Source organism: Balaenoptera acutorostrata, chromosome 1 (assembly GCF_949987535.1).
Source record: "Balaenoptera acutorostrata chromosome 1, mBalAcu1.1, whole genome shotgun sequence".
Taxonomy (NCBI): domain Eukaryota; kingdom Metazoa; phylum Chordata; class Mammalia; order Artiodactyla; family Balaenopteridae; genus Balaenoptera; species Balaenoptera acutorostrata.
The window spans coordinates 7,200,392-7,220,765 of record NC_080064.1 but is presented as its reverse complement, the minus strand read 5'-3'; the positions used below and the strand labels follow the sequence as shown (position 1 = coordinate 7,220,765).

General features: G+C 56.4%; 1 protein-coding gene across 2 annotated transcripts in view; it reads right to left on the bottom strand.

Annotated features, from left to right (window-relative positions):
- The window catches only part of SPSB1 (splA/ryanodine receptor domain and SOCS box containing 1), a 69,273-nt gene extending 50,285 nt beyond the window's left edge, over positions 1-18,988 (bottom strand). Inside the window, exon 1 of one of the 2 annotated variants that reach the window (XM_057531843.1) lies at positions 18,851-18,988. The gene's annotated coding sequence lies outside the window, so the exon portion shown is untranslated. Of the gene's footprint in view, positions 1-2,667; positions 2,857-18,850 lie in introns of those variants that run through there. The other variant, XM_007170029.3, reaches the window with a different exon arrangement.
- Between the last annotated feature and the right edge of the window lie 1,386 nt (positions 18,989-20,374).

Genomic DNA, 20,374 nt, shown 5'->3' with positions numbered 1-20,374 from the left:
CTCGGCTCCCACCTCCCAGTCCCCACCTACCCTCCAGGACGTGCTGCAGCCCACCCTGCCGGGGGCGGCTGGACCCTCCCACCCACCCAGATGCTCCAGGGCAGGCCCGGGGCACCGGGAGGTCCCAGAAGAGCCTGGGCGCAAAAACCCAACAACAGTTGGTCCCTCCTTGGAGCTGGCCCTGCACCAGTCATGCTGTGTTATGATTACAGCCCACATGACTGTCCCCACCACGGACGGAAAATCCTCAGGGGTCCCTGCTGTGTCCAGAGCCCAGCAGAGACACTGACCTGGGCGAGCCGCCCGAATTGCCAGACGACCAAAGATCAATTCTCTGAATGAAGGAAACAACGGCCTCCGAGGCCCCAGCTGCAGGTAATTAAGTCCTTCCTTTTGTCCTCGCGGTGATCCTCACGCCCATTCTTACACAGGTGGAAACTGAGGCTCAAAGAGGCTAAGTCACCTACCCAGGATCCAGGATGAAAGCCAGAATCAAAACTCATGGTCTTCCCAGGCTGCTGGAAGCCTGACAGCAGAGGCGAGGGTGGCCTTGGGGACAAAGAGGAACATGGCTGGAGGGCCTCGCGTCCTACCTCCTGTCCCACCGCTGCCTGGAGATGCCTTGCCTCAGGCAGGGCCTACACAGCTGGGGAGGGAGCACAGAGAGGAGGCAGGGGCCAGAGGGGATGGACCGCACGGGCAGTGCAGACCCAGGGGGGCCAGACTGGGGGAGGCACGCGCGGCCACCTCCCCGGCCAAGGACCCAGGGCCATCAAGGGCCTCTGGGTTCCCACGTCCATCTTCGCCCCTCACCGCATCAACCCAGACCCCCTGGCCCCGCCCTCACCAGGCCACAGGAAGCGCCGGCTCCCCCCTGCCCACCATACACACACGCAGCATCTTCCCGGAAAGGAAGCGGGAGAGCAGAGGCTTCCTGTGGTCCCCACCTGGCTGTCAGGGGTGCGACCGTCCACGGCATCCCCTGGCTCCCCGCTGGCTCCCGGGGGACGCTTGGTCAGACCCTCCCACGCGCCCCGGACGCTCCAGGGCAGGCCCGGGGCACCGGGAAGTCCCAGAAGAGCCTGGGCGCAAAAACCCAACAACGGTTGGGACTCCCCTCAGGCCTTCGCCTGTGTCCCCCGCTTCCTGTCTGTGAGACCAGGGCAGGACGGAGCCCGGCACACGGACAGAGGCCGGAAGGTCAATGGAGAATAAAAAGCATCCACCCAAGAAGCCCACGGATCTGTGAGGGCTCAAAAAAACATTGGTCCCCTTTTGCCACAGGAAATCAGCTGCGTGCGGCTTCTAAACCGTCTTTTCCCACACAGTGGCCTGAAAATCTCTACCCCACACCTGAGCACGTGCACGCGCGCACATGCACACACACACACACACACACTTCACCCCTTCACCTCTTGACTTGCGAAGGCAATGAGTTTGTATTCTGCCTTCCACCCTGGATCCTGGACAAACTACTCAGCTTCTTTGCGCCTCAGTTCCCACATCTATAAAAATACCTAAACTGAAATACCAGACACCTAATACCAGACACCAAATACCAGATACCTAAAGTGAAAACCCTGGAGTCCTGTTGATTTTGATGATGGTATTTATTAAGCGCTTACTGCACACTGGGGACCATCTAAGCTCCTAAGCATATGCACATCCCCTGCCACCAGTGAAAGATCACTTCCCTTCTTCCCTTCCTCCTCTCTCTCCAGTTCTTACACATCTGAACGGCCAGCTTCAGTGTCACCTCCTCCAGGAAGCCTGCCTGGATTCACCTTCTGACCTCATCAAAATCCTCCAGAACTCCACTCACCTCTCATTGCCTTTATTACCCACTGCCTAACATGATATTGTTTGAGAGTTATCAGTATATTTGCCCTTTTTCCCTTCCAGAAAGCACGCGAAGCAAGCTCTCAAAGGCCAGGATTAAGGACTGTAAATTCCAAGGCATGTTCCCTCCTCGGAGCAGGAAAGCGCATGGGTGGTAAGGCCCTCACGCCACCTCAGGCCTTGGAGCCCAGTTATAGAAAGGACAGCACCTGGCAGTTCAAGCACGTCAACCGATTCCATCCATGGGGTCCTCTGACACCCCCCTTTCACAGATGGGAAACTGAGGCCCAGGTCAGAGAGGCAGGAAGTACCACAGGAGGACTCCGGCCACCTCTATCTGACTCCGAAGCCAGGTTCATAACTGCTCCAGCTCCTGCATCCAGACTAGACGCGGCTTCTGGGGCGGCATCCTCCAGAGAAGAAACCGTGGGCCAGAGACACCAGCCAGCAGAGCACCTGCGTTTGTGCTCTGAGGCACAGGGACACGTGGGGGCCCTGAGATCCGCAAACACTCCCAGACCTGTTGGGAAGCAGCGACTTCTCTGAGGCCCTGGATGCCCCCTGCATTGATCAGCCCCTTTGCCACAGCCCGTGCCCCCTCACCATCTGGCATGGCAGGAGCCCCAGGACCCAACCTCAATACTAAGTCTGCTCTGCTTGGCCAGTGCCCACGCCAAACCAGCATGCAGACATCACACAGTGGAGCCTGTGTGGGCAGACACACACACACACACACACACACAAAACCCCCTTGCCCCTGGGGGCTGCCTCTCACCCCTTCCCCAGCAGAATCTACCGTGACTGGGCACACCACCACCTCCAACTCACCTGAAGCAGGTGGCCTGGCCATCTGGGCAGTGTCTCTTTCCCAGGCCCAGTCCCTTGGGAGATGCAGCCAGCCCCAGGGCAGGCAAGGACGGCTATCTCACCTGGCACCTTCCCCAGGTCCCCCTCCCCAACCCTGCGGGACAGGGCTGAACGGGGAAGAGCCTGCAGGACCCGGTGGCCGCTGCACCTCCCTGACCTCCCGCACCTGGTCCCCACTGGTAAATGACTAAGCGATTTCCACCTCGGAGCCCGCCTGGCAAGAGGCCCCGCTGGCCGCGGATCGGCACCAGGATGCCCAGAGCCACACGCAGTAAACCCATAACTGGCGAGTCCTCTTCTTGGGAAAGAAAACCCCCTCCATGTTTTGTTTTGTTTTGTTTTCCCCTTAAATGAAACAAATCCACCCACGTAGTTACTGGAAACTCAAGCATGTGAAACTGAACCGTTTGCAAAGAGAATTAGTCAGCAACCTTGTGAGCAGAGGAGCGGTCCCTCTGTGGGTGGAACTGCCTGTGCTCTCCAGGTTCCTGTCCAGAAGGGGAGCAGGGCAGCACTGACCTCCATGCCATGTTCTCCAAAGTCCAGGTGATGCCCTGGGGGTGGGTCAGCATGAGAATGCCTCGCCATCCGAGGGTGAGTCCACTGGCACCGGGTGGAGGGTGAAATGCACTTCTCACTACTGTACACGGGCAATGGTGATAAGCCCAGGCTCAGGGTCAGGCTCACTTCCAAATCCCACCCCCTGCAGTGAGTTGAACCTCCGGGTCTCAGTTTCCTCATCTGTAAAATGAGGATTACAGAACGTGCCAGGTGCGTTGTCAGATCACCAGAGACAATCTAGGGGAAGTTCTTTGTGCCTGGCGCTAGAGAGGCAGCCATAAATGCTGACTCTTGAGAAGGTGCCTTTCGTTGGGCAGCTAAGGAGGGCACCGACGTGACTGTCTTAGGGTTCTGTCCCTTGAAGCTCTGTCCCTCTTGGTGCAGTGGAATTTGCTGAGCTGGTTCCCAGCCCTGCTGCTTTATCCAGGCTGTGGCACAGCCAAGTGGGAACTGGGACAGGCCAGATGCCAGGAGGTACAGGTCTAGTCCCAGCGCCCTAAGCCCCAAGCTGGGGACTTCCCTGGTGGCTCAGTGGTTAAGAATCCGCCTGCCAATGCAGGGGACACGGGTTCGAGTCCTGGTCCGGGAAGATCCCACATGCCATGGAGCAACTAAGCCCGTGAGCCACAACTACTGAGCCTGCGCTCTAGAGCCTGTGAGCCACAACTACTGAGCCTGCACTCTAGAGCCCACGAGCCACAACCACTGAGCCCATGTGCTGCAACTACTGAAGCCCGCGCGCCTAGAGCCTGTGCTCTGCAGCAAGAGAAGCCACCGCAATGAGAAGCCTGTGCACCGCAACGAAGAGTAGCCCCCGCTCTCTGCAACTAGAGAAAGCCCGCGCTCAGCAACAAAGACCCAACACAGCCAAAAATAAGTAAATAAATAAGCCCCAAGCTGTGTGATTCCACTGGGTTCCTTGGCCCTGCCTCTCTCATCTGTACAGAAAGGGCACAAACATTCTATTCTGTGTTGTTTCTTTAAGAACAAACAAACAAAAAACCCACTAAGTTATTTAAGTTATTTGCCTATTTAAAAAAAAAAAAAATTCTGGATTCCTGGCTTCTCTTAGGGGAGAAAGAAGTGGACGCTATAGTGCCCTGGACTCCACATCTCTGGGTGGGAGAGGCCCCCGCCTCTACAGGACACACGCATGCTCTGTGCCACAGTCCTCATTCCGCCCTATAGCCTTCCACTGGCTGCTTCATTTGCACCTCCTTCCTGGTCCCTGGGGCCATCTCAGTTTGTGACCCGGTTTAAAACACTAATTTTATTTAGGAGCACAACCTCAGCCACTTGTCACTGGAAATATCCACAGGAAGTGTCCCTGGGGAAGGTAATTAAAGTCTGATGCTTAAGGCTGATTTTTCTCAGAGAAAAACATGACAATGTAAGAAGACTTATGCCCCACTGTGGCCAGGGGAAACCCAAGCAGGGGGCAGTAGTTTGCTGAAATTCTTTACGGGATTTACTAGAAAAAGAGCAGAAGCATGTGTCCAGGGTCCTGTCCTTCACTGCCCGAACTTCCCTCCCTCTCCTTTGGCTTCTGAAGCCAAAGAGGGCTCACTCTTCGGATCTCGCCCCTCTGGATGTGCAGAAGGTGGGCAGTGGGTCAAGACGCTGACAAGGACCCTTTAGGAGGGTTCCAGGACAGCTGCTCACGGGACGGGGAGCCCCCAGCTTTCCGAGCTGGGTGGCTATTTCGTTTATTTAAGGGGGCAGGAGAGAGAGGATTCAGCAGACACGGCTGAGCCTACTCACAGCTCAGCAGAGATGCTGAAACTGCCTAGTGGACGTTTGAGGATATTTTCAAGTTGTCTGGGTCCCTCCTGAAGGGAGAAGTCAAGACTCAGGATCTCCCGTTTCCCTGCCTCACCAACGACACTTGGCAAATTCAGCCTCCACTGCGAAGGGCCAGCCATGGCGACACAGCAGGGCGAGGCTGGACCTGCCTCGACCCTGCACTGCAGCATCACATGAACCCGTTCTCCCCTCCTTGCCTTGGCTCTCGTGCCTCCTCCACCTGGGGCACCCTTCATGGGCCCTCTCCTTTGCTTGGCTAAGGCTTCTCTCCTCCACAAAGGTTCCTCCCCCACCATCCCCCCGGGGCACCCCAGGCACACCCGTATCACAGAACTTCCACTGTGCGGTCTCCCGGTGACTGCTGCCTCCTGACCCACTCCCCATCCCCGCCAGATCATGAGCCTCCTTACGCCCTGAGGTCATGTGGGGCAGTGATTCAGAGCAGAGCACAGACTGGGTCTGCGTCCAGCTTGACTTCTTGGCTCTGTGTGATCCCAGGCAAATGATTTGATTTCTTGTGTGTGCTTCAGTTTTCCCATCTGTAAAATGGGCATAATAACCCCCACTCAATGGGGTTCTTGGGAGCAGTATAAGTTAATGCACGGAAAGTGCCGAGAACGATGCCTGGGACATAGCAGATGCTCAGTAAACATTAAGCAAACTGGTCTAAACACAGGAGGAAAGAGTGGTCCATGTGCGCACGTCTGCTGGGGATACGCACAGCCTTGAGCCCGGTTTGAGCAACTGGCACTCACTGTCCCTGGTCACCTCACCTTGGCATCCTCCACACAGCCCCAAACTCCACCTGAGCAGCCTTCAATAGGTTCTTTCCAAAACCGCACTGCTTCCGTGAGATGACAAGACGTGAGGTCGTCCAGTCCTCAAAACTCAGCTCATGGGCTTCCCTGGGGGCACAGTGGTTAAGAATCTGCCTGCCAATGCAGGGGACACAGGTTCAATCCGGAAAGATCCCACATGCTACGGAGCAACTAAGCCCGTGCACCACAACTACTAAAGCCCATGCGCCTAGAGCCCGTGAGCCACAACAAGAGAAGCCACCGCAGTGAGAAGCCCGCGCACCGCAACAAAAGAAAGCCCACGCGCAGCAACGAAGACCCAACGTGGCCAAAACTAAATAAATAAAATAAATAAATTAAAAAAAGACAAAACAAAAAACTCAGCTCATGAGCTGCTTGCCCAAGAAACCTCCACGATCGTACCTGCCTACATCGTTACCAGCACTTACGGACTCAGGAAAACTGCAATCCCCCTACCTCGGTTCCCACCTGCAGAGAAATGAATCCTGCATTAGCTCCTACGGTTTACACTCTGAGCCTCGAAGAGACAGCCTCCCACTGCTACAATATCCAGAAAGGTTGGGTACTACCTGCTTTGTCTTATAAAAAATTCAGGGGAAGCAGTTACACCAACACAACATTTGGTCCTCAAGAGGTTCCCCGTGACTGAAGAAGGGAAAGCCAGCCCCACTTTTCTACTTTGTCTGAACACAGCTATTTTATCTGGCTAGGATTGAAGTGTGGTTCAATCCAAGGAGAAAACTCCCCATGGAGGCTCCAAACCTACCTTCCTGGGAAGAAAACAGAGATCCCATCCTCAAATCCATAACATGGTGGATAAAACCACATCTTGTGCCCAACACGTCGTAACTCGGGCAGAACCATCTTGGGTGCTGCAGCTCACCCTGGTCCCGACCTTTATCTATTCCAACAGGTTTACTGACGCATGTTGCAGGGAGGGCAGAGGCAGGAGTGGGTGGGAGAAGACCACCCCTAATCTGCCTCTAGGAGAGTGGCCCCCAAAATTATTTTCAGCAGCTCCAATGATTTTCCCCCCAAATTAAGCCTTGTACAAACCTCTACCCCGCTCAAGAAAAAAAGAAAAGAGAAAAGTTGAAGTGCTCTGTTCAAACGGCCTTCCTGCTCTGTGCGGCGTCCCTGAGGCTCTGCGGGAAATCAGGGGCTGGGGAGGCGGTGTCCACACAGGCATGGGACAGAGCCCTGCACAGCCTTCCGAGCAGGGGGTCCCGGGATGCCCAGTGCCCCTTGTCAGAGCCGCCGAGGAAACAAGAGCACAGTTTTAACCCCCCAAAGCACAAGAGCCCCATCTGACCCTCCTGGGGCTTCGTTGTCATCCCTCAGCCCAATCTGTCCAGAAAGGAGGATGTCTTCCTGCGCGCAGCTGAGCCGAATGATTGGGTGGTACCCACTGCCAGTGTGATGCGGAAGCGGGGCTCCAGACACTGGCCTCTGCCCTTGCCTGTGTTCACATTTTCCCATTAGGACTTCCCTGGCGGCGCAGTCGTTAAGAATCCACCTGCCAAGTCAGGGGACACGGGTTCGAGCCCTGGTCCGAGAAGATCCCACATGCCGCGGAGCAACTAAGCCCGTGCACCACAACTACTGAGCCCGCGTGCCACAACTACTGAAGCCCGCGCGCCTAGAGCCCGTGCTCCGCAGCAAGAGAAGCCACCGCAATGAGAAGCCCGCGCACCACAACCAAGAGTAGCCCCCGCTCGCTGCAACTAGAGAAAGCCCGCGCACAGCAACGAAGACCCAACGCAGCCAAAAATAAATAAATAAATAAATTTATTAAAAAAAATTTTTTTCCATTAAAAAATACATGTAAACACTGACTGCAAAGCAAAACCTCAGCAGAGTGAGACGCCCTGGGGGTGAGGAGGGGGAGACACCCCGGTCACGGCTCGGGACGCGGCTCAGACACGGCTTCCGGGTCGGCGCTGTCTGGACCCCTTCCAGGGAAGGCACCGTGGCAGCCGAGACAGAGGGGGCATTCAGGGAAGACTGGTGAATGAGGAAGGGATTTAAAAACCCTTTATCCCGAGCTGTCTAGACACCCCTGAGAGTGACACAATGGTGAGGAAGACGGGCTTTCTGGGGCCTTGGAGGGCACAAGGCAGGGGGTGCGGGGCAAAGAGACAAAGATATAAAATATACAAAACGGCTCAAAATTGGCCCAATACGCTGGAACTGCAAGGAACGGGCAGGGGGCGGGGGGCGGGGAGAAAGCCCTATCTTTTGAAACTCACACTTCTCCAAAGATGAGGAAGATTTTTTAAGGGGACCCTGACATTTATATATAATTTATACGTAATTAGAACAGATTTCACATTGGTGTCGCCCCTAAGGATGATCCTGCCAAGCTTCACAAAGGCAGTGTGACCGGTCTCATTATAGCTTCTTAAAAGCTCCAAACTGAGACCCTCAGACAAGCAAAACCCCTCCCTCCTCCAGAAATCCACGGAGGTGCCCCCAGCACTTGGCAGGGCCCCTCCCCTCTGAAAATCTGCCTTCCTCTGAATCCTCGGTTTAATCTCGGGGTTGCATGAGGCTCCCTGCCATCAACCCAACAGGCAGATCCACCATCGAGGCCCGTTTCCCGTATGGTCTTCCCACATGGGTGTGGGAGATCACAGGGTCTCCCCATCAGCCCCCACTCCCGAGGGAAGGTGCAGGGCCACAGAGGAGCAGCACCACCCCAGCCAGAAGCCCCAACCTCAGTCAGACCTGCAGCTAAATCGCCAAGCAGACGGTTGATGATCTGCCCGGCGGGCGCCCAGCGCATCCGGGCAAAAGGACCGGGGCACTGAACTGACGCTCCTAAGAGGCACTGGTCAGAGCGCTGACCCCACAGCAAATGGAGACAAAGTGTCTTGTTCATGCACACTTCACAGGAGCAATGTTTGGGGCAAATGGGGGCGGGGCTGCAAGGTCACCCCGTACCCGCTGACAACCCCTGGACCCGGCATTCAGGGCTCCCTCCCACACAGCAGCATTCCCGTGATCCTCCTCGTGCCAGCCAGTACGTCCTCCTCGGGGTCACTCTGTGAAAACCCCCCAGCCTAGAGCAAACCTTTGTGGACAGCCACAGGAGGCCCTCTGCGCCGACTCAGCACACCCGGCAACAAGCCAGTGTTTCCTACACACCTGTCACCTCTACCTGCTCGACCCCAGACTCTTGAGAGCCCGGGGCTGCGTCCCACACCTCCAGCGTGATGTCTGGCAAAGATTAAGCGCCCAATAAACGACGCGGTGTGTTCAGCAGTCACAGTAGAAAGAACATAGCTGTGGATCAGGCCAACCTTCTATCATCCACAGAGCCGTGTCACCTCCGGCGGCACAGAAAATGTCTCTGACGCTCACTTTTCTCATCTGTAAATGGGGAGGTCATACCTGCTCATGGGTTGTTTGAAGGATGAGAAATCCATCTATGGCAGAAAGTACAGTGCCTGGCACATGGGAGGCATTCGATATAAACTGAGACCATTTCTGGTAGAGTCACACACAGAGCAGACGGGAGTCAAGATACCCTCAACTAGGTGTTGGCACAAGAATGGGAGGAAAAGGCAGGAAAATGTTGTCAGAGGGCTCCTACAACTACAGGGCCAGTGCGCTCTCGGGCAGTGACAGCGCAAGTTTCCCTCCCCGCTCCCCCGGCCTGGCCTCTGTGCCTGTCTACAAAGTGTCTCCTCACCCACAGTCATGCACCATGGCCGAGGACCTAGTCAAGGGTGGACATAGAGCAAATGGCCCCACTGTTCGTGGACACCGGTCAGGGCATCACTGCCCCAAAGCAGGGCAGGAAGCTCTCGGTCACACCGCAGATGAGACAGAGACAGTCAGGTCTCAGAAAACTGGGAGGAAAGGGGAAGAGAAAGTGCCTGGCTAAAGCTGAAGCTCTGCTCCCAGACGGGCCAACAGGATTTGAAAGTGGCACCAAATTGCAACGCTGTCAGAGACCAATCCTGGAAACAGCTTCCACCTGGGGCGACTGGGGGAGAAGGCGCGCCACGACCCCCAGCCTCTGAGCTGGTCCACAAAGACACATGTGGCATCGCTGCCTGAGATGGGGCGGGGGTGGGGAGGGGGAGGTGCACAAAGTGAGCTTGAGACCAGGTCACTCCCTGAAGGCCACGTCACGAGCTTGGGAATTCACCCTAAGAGCAACGGATGCTGTTGATGGGCTTTAAGAAGGAAGTTGACATTGTCAGGTGCTCACTTTTAAAAGATCAGTGGAGGGACTTCCCTGGTGGTGCAGTGGTTAAGAATCCATCTGCCAATGCAAGGGACACGGGTTTGATCCCTGGTCCAGGAAGATCCCACGTGCCGCAGAGCAACTAAGCCCATGTGCCACAACTACTGAGCCTGTGTGCCGCAACTACTGACCCGCGTGCTGCAACTACTGAAGCCCGTGTGCCTAGAGCCCGTGCTCTGCAACAAGAGAAGCCACCGCAATGACAAGCCCGCTCGCCACAACTACAGAAAGCCCGCGCGCAGCAACGAAGACCCAATGCAGCCAAATAAATAAATTAAAATAAATAAATAAATAAATACCTGGTTTTAAAAAAATGGAAAAAATGAGGAACAATGAAAAAGTTCGCTGCCTGCAAGAGGGCAGTGGCTGGGTCTTTGGTGGCTATGGATACAGGGGGAAAGGCAGGTATCTGCAGTTTCCTGCTTTTTCCCGGTGAATGTTTTAAGACAAGCTCTTACTTCCACTTTCGAGTAGCCCCCGAGTGAGCCAGGAGGGGAAATCCAGCTTCCTTCTAGGGAACACTTCAATGTGCTGTGCCCAACATAATTAGCCAGAAGCCAGACACAAAAGGTCCCAGAGTGGATGATTCCATTTATAGGAAATGTACGGAATCGGCAAATCCATAGAGACAGAACGCAGACTGGTGCTTGCCAGGGACTGGGGGAGGGGCACAGGAAGTGACTGCTTAATGGGTACAAGGTTTCCGGTTGGAGTGAGAAAAACGTTCTGGAACCAGATGGAGGTGGGTGCACAGCATGGTGAATGTACTAAACACCACTGAATTGCTTGCTTTAAAATGGCTAATTTTATGTTACGTGGACTTCACCTCAATTAAAAAAAAAAACCCATAGGGGCTTCTCTGTGGGCGCAGTGGTTAAGAATCCGCCTGCCGATGCAGGGGACATGGGTCCGGGAAGATCCCACATGCCGTGCAGCAACTAAGCCCATGCACCACAACTGCTGAGCCTGCGAGCCACAACTACCGAAGCCCGTGAGCCACAACTACCGAAGCCTGCGTGCCTAGAGCCTGTGCTCCGCAACAAGAGAAGCCACCGCAATGAGAAGCCCGCGCACCGCAACGAAGAGTAGCCCCCGCTCGCTGCAACTAAAGCCCACGCACAGCAACAAAGACCCAACGCAGCCGAAAATAAATTAATTAATTAAAAAAACAAAAACAAAACAAAACAAAACAAACCCCACAGTCAGCCAATATCACAGAGCACATCAGCATATGGAGACCTCCTGGAGTCTGAAGCCACCAATCCCTTTTCTGCTGGGGGGGGGGGGTGTCACCATTTCCCCTCAAACCTGGAGCCACTTCTGAGTCACATCAGCCCCCTACACCCTATGTATCAGGCCACAGGAGACAGCTGACCCTCTGGCCTGTCTCTCAGCTCACTCGTTTCTGCTGCTTTCCTTCTTTGTGGCAGAGCTTGGTGATGAAGGGTGTAGACCCAGAAGAGCCAAGCTGCAGGGTTCAGCTCCCAGCTCCTGGGCAGCCCTGAACTCATCTCAGTTTCCTCATCTGTAAAATGGGGCAGCATCTACCTGCCCTACAGGCCTCACTGACATTATGAAGACTGAGCGACTTCACGCACACACAGCCCCTGGGAGTGCGCCCGCACAAGCCAGCCTCCGTTAGGTGGCTGTTGTGACTGTGCTCCGAGCCCAGCCTATGCCTGCATTCACGCTGCCCCTTCTCTACCTGATCTCTTGTGTGTGGCTCTTCTTCCTACATTGGTGACTCCAACCTGTCCAAAGTGTCCAGCTTGGCGTTCAAGTGCCCCTAAGCCCATCCTGCCCATCCACCTACCCTCACATCTCCCACACTCCATCCCGCATCTGGGCTACAGGATAGGAGGCATCCTACAGGAAAACGGGTTCTCTTCCGACACACACACCAGTTCTGCTGTGCCCAGAGTCCTCTCCACGGTCAAATTTTGCCTACTTATAGTGAAGACCTAATGAGCAAACTGCAGCAGGAAGTAGCATCTGCCATGAGAGTCAGCCATCCCGCTGCAGGGACCCAAGGCCAAGAAGGTGAAGACAGCCAACAGGAACCAGGCATTGCCCTGAGGCGCTCAGCCAGTGCCCTGAGGGGTTCAAGTCAGAGCACACCCTCCAGGTGCCTCCCCTGGGTCCCAGCCCCTCGATGGGAGCATCCCCCAATGTCCTCCCCCTCCCCATAAGAGCATCCCCCGATGTCCTCCCCCTCCCCATAAGAGCATCCCCCGATGTCCTCTCCCTCCCCATAAGAGCATCCCCCAATGTCCTCCCCCTCCCCATGGGAGTATCCCCCAATGTCCTCCCCCTCCCCATGGGAGTATCCCCCAATGTCCTCCCCCTCCCCATAAGAGCATCCCCCAATGTCCTCCCCCTCCCCATGGGAGCATCCCCCAATGTGCTGGCCCCTCTCCCCAGAGGCCCATCTCCTGGTGTTCTCCAGCCTCTCTGCCCGTATTCAGCCCCACTCCAGCCACACACTGGTCCATGCTCACCTTCCACACCTGCCATCCTTCCACCTGAAATACCCACCTGCCTCCCAGCCACCTTCTCCCTGTCAGTGTCTCCCTACATCCTGGTGTTAGGTCATCACGGGAGACAGGCCTACATCTCCCACTAGACAGACAGGTCTCTGAGAGCGAGATTCCCCCCCTCCATCCTTTGTATCCTCAGCCCCAGCAGACTGGCTGCATACTGTAGGTGCTCAGAAAATGTCTGAATGAAAGAATGAACACCAGCGGTCCAACAACAGCTCACGAGAAGAGACCTGTTTTGGAGTTCCTGACCTTCCACAGAGCCATGGGGCAAATTCTGGTCTGTGAATTGAAAACTTGGCAGTCAGGCCCCGTGACGAGAGTCCAGGAGGGGTCAACAGGATACAGATGCAGGTGACTGAAGCTGGGAGGGGCGAGCGGGACCTGAGTGAGGAGATGTGAGGAGGGGGCATGCGCGCGGGTGGGAGGGGTCTGTGGGGAGGCATGGCAGGAAGGGCCAGGAGGCAGCAGCAGAAGCAGGAGGGGCGCAGTAGTGGCCGGGGCGGGGGGAAGAGCTCTCTCTACGCAGGAAAGAGGGGCAACCAAAGCAGCAGGGATGGCGAGTGGACGTGAACTGAAAGGTCCTCGCGAGCGAGGGCAGTTAGGATGGTGACCTCCAGGGGCTGCTGGGAAGACCTAGAAGTGTCAGGGAAGTGAGGAAGTGGAAGCCAGGTGTGTGTTGCCCTGGGAACGAGAGGCTGGATGGCGGCTGGAGGGGCCGCATCTCCCACCCTGATAGCACCTCTGGGGGCTCGCGGCCAAGTGAAGCCTGAGCCCTGGGCCCCTCCCTGCTGCAACCCTGGCTCGCCGGTCCCTGCAAGTCCCCACGAGGGGCCTCACTTTACCTCTGACCAGCTGGAGGGAGCAGCAGGCTGTGAGGCTGGGCCAGTCACATTGTGGCGGCTCAAGAGCCCCAAAGCCCACCATCAGAGCCCCCTCCTTCCTCCTCCCCACAGGGACCCCAAAGGCCCACGATGAGGCCCCTCCCTGGAACCTGTAACTCTCAGGGAGAGCAATGAAACACCAGAGACCAAGTGTCCACGGCAGATGAATGGATAAGCAAGATGTGGTCCATGCATACAGTGGAATGTTATTCAGCCTTAAAAAGGCAGGAGATTCTGACACAGGCTACAGCACGGATGAACCTTGAAGACATCATGCTAAGTGAAATAAGCCAGTCACAGAAGGGCAATCCTGTACGATTCCAGTTATATGACGGACCTAAAGTAGTCAACTTCACAGAGACAGAAGGTAGAAGGGTTATTGCCAGGGGCTGGAGAGAGAGGGGGGAGATGGGGTGTTAGTGTTTAATGGGGACAGAGTTTTAGTTTTGCAAGATGAAAAGAGTTCTGGAGGTGGAGGTGGTGATCGCTGCAGAACAAAGTGAATGTACTTAATCCCACTGAACTACACACTTAAAAATGGTTAAGATGTAATTTTGATGTCATGTGTATTTTACCATGATTAAGAAAAGAGAGAGAGAAGCATCAAACCCCTAAGCCAAGAGGAAGCTCCCCAGATGGCCTGTGGGCACCCTGACGCCCACTGTGGAGACCCCAGCACACACCCTCTTTGTCAGAGGTGGACCCTCCCAGGACATGCAGGCCCAGACAGGAGCACTAGGCCGAGGGCTCTAGTGCCAGGGTCTCTTCCCTGGTTCTAGGTGGAAATGCCAGGAATGAGGGTTCCATGCCCTCTGCGTGCCTCATCTCATGCCAAATGCTCTCTTGCTGATGGCATTAACCCCCTTTAAAAGAAGGTTCCAAAGTTTCTATCTCCAGCCCGGGCCTCTCTCTCGAGCCCCAGGCCTAGCTGCCCTCTGGACACATCGGCATAGACCATTTCCACCTGGGACAGGTTCAAGGCACATGTGTCCTTAGCCCCCAGCCCTCGCTATAGGGTCACCATCCACTCTGACCCCCCAGCAGACATCCACAATTCTTCCCCCTTCTTTAACACCCCACGTCCAACTAGTTACCAAACCTGCCAACTCCACCCTGAAAACGCCACCTCCACCCCGCCCGGCAGGAAAACAGACGCAGCGTAACCCAAGGAAACATTTTTAACAGTCAGAGGCCCCGAGAGCAGAGCCGGCAGCTGTGTGTGGCCACAAGCAGCCTGTCTGGCGAGGGCTGTTCACAGCTGGAGCAGCTGTTGAGACCGTGTCACCAGGTCGACCCTAGATTCCTACTCAGCGTGGCGCTACGCCCTCAGCCTTGGGTGCATAACGCCCACCACCTCTTTCATTTCCCCAGAGGCACCCCGAGGGCGGCCAGTGCTCCCACACGCCCCCCCCCCCCCACCATCATCCACAGGGGGAGTTCAAGACGGTTCAGCTTGGGTTTACGTTGGGGGCAGCGCTTGTGGACGGACCATTTCCGCATCCCTGACGCCCAGCCTGCCTTGAAGCCCATGCCTGCCTTGCAAGGGCCCAGCCTCAGTGGGGGGACACGGACGACACACAGCCTTGGTGGCTTCTCCAAGGGAGGCCCAGGGAGCCTGCGTGCTCTGTCTTCTGACCAGCAGACTCATTTATTTGTTATGTTGGGCAACGAAGAGAATTTTTAAAACACAAAACAGCAGGAAGCTTCCCAAAGGCTTTGGCGGGTGGGAGCTTTGGTGGCAACAAGATAGATCCCCTGTCGTGAGCCATCCTCCCCTCGGCACCGCCAGGAAGGCCCCTGAGCTCCAAGTCCGGAAGAGTACCCTTACCCCGACTTGCCCTCCAAAGTCTACCTCTTGGAGACTTAATGCTTCCCCTAAATGCTTTCTAGAAAGTACTTACAGGTGACGGACATCACGTCTGAGATTTGCTTCCAAATGACCCAGGATGCGTGTGTGCATGTGTGTGCATGTGTGGGCGTGGGCATGTGTGCATGCACATACGTATGTGTGTATGTGTGCTGACGCTTGAAGCTGGCGAGGGAACCTTATATTTCTCGCAACTTTGGTATATGTTTGAAATTTCCCGTAATAATAACAATTTTTCATTAAAAAATTAACAAATGCTTCCTGAAGAAAAGGCTAAGGTGATGGAGGTGGGAGACTACTGGTTAAGGGTCTGGGTACCAAAATCAGGTTTAGCAAAACTCTAACCTTGGCCAAGTCACATGGCTGTTCCAGCCTCAGTAGAAGGTGGACGATGGGAAAACCCACTCACTGCCCTGGGTTCTTAGGAAGAGGACAAGGGTTAAGGACTCAGCTCAGAGTCTGCTACTGGCGCAGGGCTGTAACACTGTTTCCCTCTGTCGTTATTATCATTATTGTTTATCACCATCATCACCATCACCAAACAAGGTGGTACCCACAAAACACTTACAGCACAGTGCCTGGCACTTACTAAAGCAGAATTTTCACTCTTAGATTGGGAGGGATGCTATCAGATAACAGGGAAATGGGAGAGCACTTGGCTGAAAGTCCAAAATAAAGGTCCTTTTAAGCCTGGATTTCATCGGTCAGGCTCGCGGGGGAAGGATGAGGTCCACCTCTAGGTGGACCGAGGCGTACCTATACCTGCTCTGCGCTTCTGTCTGATAAAGATGCTCATTCTCAAACTTTTCAGGAACTAAAAGATAAATCGGTCATGAAAAACAGCCACCACCTAGTTCTTGGGAAGAACTGTTGCAAAATTCCCAGACTAAGCTCTTGAACACCGTAAGAATCACAGGTTTTGCTAAGTGTGAAAACGCATGAGCAGGCAAGTCTCTGCTCACCCAGGAGGAGGAGGAAGGTGCGAGAAAGGACAGGCGCAGCACGGGGGAGCGCGGCTTCCTTCATCCTCAGCGAGCAGTGGGCAGCGCGGGCCTCCACCAGCTGGACACCCACCACGCTCCCCCGACCCATAGGAAGATGATTCCCCAGGGGGTGTCAGAGTTTTACCAGGCAACCCAAGGGAGCCCACTGACGGGTGGTTTCAGCCTTACTGGAGCAGCCCAAGGAACGCAGCCTCGCCCAGCTCCAAAGTGACATCACCCGGGACCCCGGGCAGGACCACTTCTCCCTAAGAGGCCTGGAACCCCCAGAACCCACTGATTCTTCCTAGAGCCCCGACCTCCCTGAAGCCAGGCCTGCCCCTGCTCTTGGCTGTCAGAGCCACTGTGGTCAACGTGCCACTGCTTTTATTCGCTCTGCTTCCCTGGTGGTAGCCAGACCGGGAAAGAAAAGGAAGTTTGTAAAGTTATTGCATTAGGCCACTCCACACCTCCCCATCTATCTCTCTTTCTTTCTCTCTCTCTCCATCTACTGGAGAGAACTTTCTCTCTCTCTCCATCTACTAGAAAACAAAGCAGTAAAGGAACAAGAGAAGTGTTTAAAATGATCTAATCCAGCCCACCACTTTACAGCTGGGGAGATAAGAAGTGCCTGGCCCATGACCTCAGCACTGGTGACAGTAACCAAAGGCAACAGCTTAGGGCTCTGGAGACTTTGGTCCACAGCCCCTGGCTGTACAGTATGGGTAAGCCAGCCACCCTCTCTGCGCCTCTGCAGGGAAAGGAAGGGTTGGCCCAGATGGATGCCCTATAAGTAACATAGGGCTTCCCTAGCCCCATGGCCCCTCAGTGGGGGACAAGTCTGCCTATACCGCTGACACTTAATCTAGCACGCTTCCCACAGTGGGAGTGGGGGAAGTGTCAGGAGGGGGTGCAGCAGAGAAGGTAAGGGCAGCCCCGCCCCCTTCCTTGCTCGCTATCCACACACCCAGACCAAGGTTACAGGTCTGCCTCCCCCCAGAATGTTCTGCCCAGGAGAGAATTCTTCCAGGGATACCAATCTTTAGTCAGCAGAGATGGCATTTTTACCATCAACACCTGTCAAAACTCAACTCATGACCAGTTTCTGATACTGGCTGGAGCATTTAATTAAATATTACTCACTCAGGAAGCAGCCCCTGCCAACTCACCTCCAAACCATACAGTTCATTTTCAGAGAAAAAGAGAGAGGGAAGGAGGAGCCTGAGCCCTCCTCAGCTGGTACCAGCAGAACTGCCCGAGGCCCCTGTGCCCGGGTCCAGCGCAGCGCTCTTTTGAGAACTAAGCAGGGAAAGTCAAGGTAAGCAGATCTCAGGAGCCAGCAGCCCCCCTGCCAGATTACCATGGATGGCACACACGCACACACACACTCAGAGACACACTCACCACACACAGACACACACACAGAGGCACTCAGAGGGGCACACCAACTCACACAGGGACACACTCACACATGCACTCAGACACACAGGCACACTCTAGCACATATGCATTCATACACGTATTCACGCGCGCACACACACACAGAGACGGGCTCACACAGACACACTCTCACACAGCCCTCTCACACACACACGTACACTCAGCACACACCACACACTCACACACACAACTCGCAGTCTCTCCCCGCAGACCAAGCCACCGCGCCGCCAGGGCCGTGAGCATTCCGAGGAGCCTTTGCCTTGAACTTGAACAGGACAATTACCGCCGACGGCCCCAGGCTGCTCCGGTTTTTCCGTTTTAATCGATTTCCTGACCGAACTCTTCGGCTGTCCCTTGGTGGCCGGGAGAAGCCGCGGCGGCTCCGGGGCGGCGGGGAGGGCGGCACCGCCCGGGGTGTTGCCCGGTGGGCTCCCCGGGGTAGGCGCTGCGGGCAGAGCTGGGGAGCCCCGAGGGGGCTGGTCGGGCTGCGCTGCGACCCCGGATGGCGGGAAAAGCGAAAGTAACTTCGCGGAGCGGGGTCGCGCTGCCCCCTGCCTCGGCCGCAGGGATGGTCCCGGGAACGGAGGCCCCCGCGAGTGCCGGCACCTACAAGTCGGCGGGGGCCGCCGCGCGTCCCGAGCCCCTTCCTGGGCCTGCAGCCGCCGAGGCTCAATCCCGGGTGCGACGGTCGCCGGGGCCGCAGGGACTCCCGCCCCGTCTCGTCCCCCCAGGTGGGACCCGGGGCCGCGCGACCTGCCCGCGCCTGCGGCGACAGCGGCGGCAGCGGCGCTGGGCGGCGCCCCGGCCCCCTCTCCTGGGACCCGCGGCGAGAGAAGGGCTCCCCGCTCACCCCTACCGGGTCCCCAGCCGGGACCCTACCCGGTCCCCACTGCCCGGCCCCGCGCCCGGGTGCCCACTCGGTCCCCCAGTGCGATCCCCGCGCGCACCCGGCCCGGCCCCCCATCCACCCACCCAGTCCCCGTGCCTGGCCCTGCCTACCGTTCCGGGGAGGCCGCCGCCGCCGCCCGCTCTCCGGGGCCGAGGAGGCTCCCGCCGCCGGGAGAGAAGCCGCCTCCTCCCCGCGGCCCCGGCGCCAGCGCCTGGAGCCTGGTTCCTGCAAGCGCGCGGGCTGCCGAGCGCGACTTCTGTGCGAATAAGGAAAAGCGCCCGTAGCCTTTAAAGTGAAAAAAAAAGGAAAGCGCCGGGGGGCGGGGCCGCCCCGCCCCGCCCCGCCCCGCCCCGCCCCCCGTCTCCGGCTCCGGCTCCGGCTGGGGCTACGGCTCGCGGGGCGCTGAGCGCGGCAGCGGGGGCGGCGGCGGGGGCGCGGGACGGGCGGTGTGTCACGTGCCCGGCGCTCGCTCGGCCGCCCCAGCCTCCGCCCCACCCGGAGGCCCTCGGGGCGCGCGGGGCTGCGGCCGAGCTGCCGCGCGGGGCGGCGCCGAAGCTGTGGTCCCTCCGGAGGCGTCTTTGGGAAACGCCGGGCAGCCTCCGCTGGGCAAGAGGCCGGAGTTGCAACACCCGGAGGGCCGCGGCGGCGCTGGGCCCGGAGTGGGGGCGGGGGGCTTACTAATAATAATTTTTGTAATCTCTTGGGAGGATCAGTGTTGTTTCAATAACCTCGGGAGCAAGGCCTTGCTTGCCTCATTTCAAATTCCCAGCAGCTTAAAGTTCCGTAATTCTAGGGCATAGGAGAGGAGTTCCTGGGCCGGCAGATAACCCAGGGACTCCCCACCCTGTCGGAGTCCCCGGACGCATTTCCGTCTCGGTACCCACAAGGACAGGGGTCTTGGGACTCCCAGACCCTGGGGGCCCGGCACCTTGGCATTCCCAGCTCCTTGATGGCTCTGGGCATACAGCAGGCGGCTTCGCATGAGTGTTTGTTGAAGGAAGGAAGGAAGGTACCCACCACCCCCAACTCCGCCAAGACTTCTCTAGGTCATCAAAGAAATTCCTCCCCTGCCCTCAACAGAGCAGTCAGTTGCACCCTAGAACTGGGAAGACTGTAAGGAAAGAAGGTTTCAAAGACCAAAATCTCCCTACATTCCTCCACCCCTCGTTGTGTGTAGTGTCCCTGGAAGGGAATGGAGAATTAACATAATTGGAGAAGCTGTTGGGAAGAACATGGCTCCACAGTTATTTCATCTCTACCGTAACTATAAGGGCGGGACTGTTACACCGATTGCAAAGATGAAGCAGTGAAACCGAGCAGGACCCTGTAGGGGCTCCTGGGCGTAGGGAGCCTTTCTGTGCAGCCTCCATGACCTTCTCTGAGTTCCAAAGGGCAGATTTGAACAGTTGCTAATCCGGGAAGAGAAGGCATGCAGAGTCAAGGGAGGAACAGCCAAGAAATAGTCGTACAGCCTTGGGGCAGGGTCCTGGTTCCACCTCAAGGGACACACAGAATAATATCTTTAAACCCTTTTTATGGAATTAAAACCCAACAAATGGAAGATGTCAGCATTCTACATAGCAGAGAAGACCACCTGAGGCCAGACTAAAGGAACCAGAGAAGCTCATCAAGAA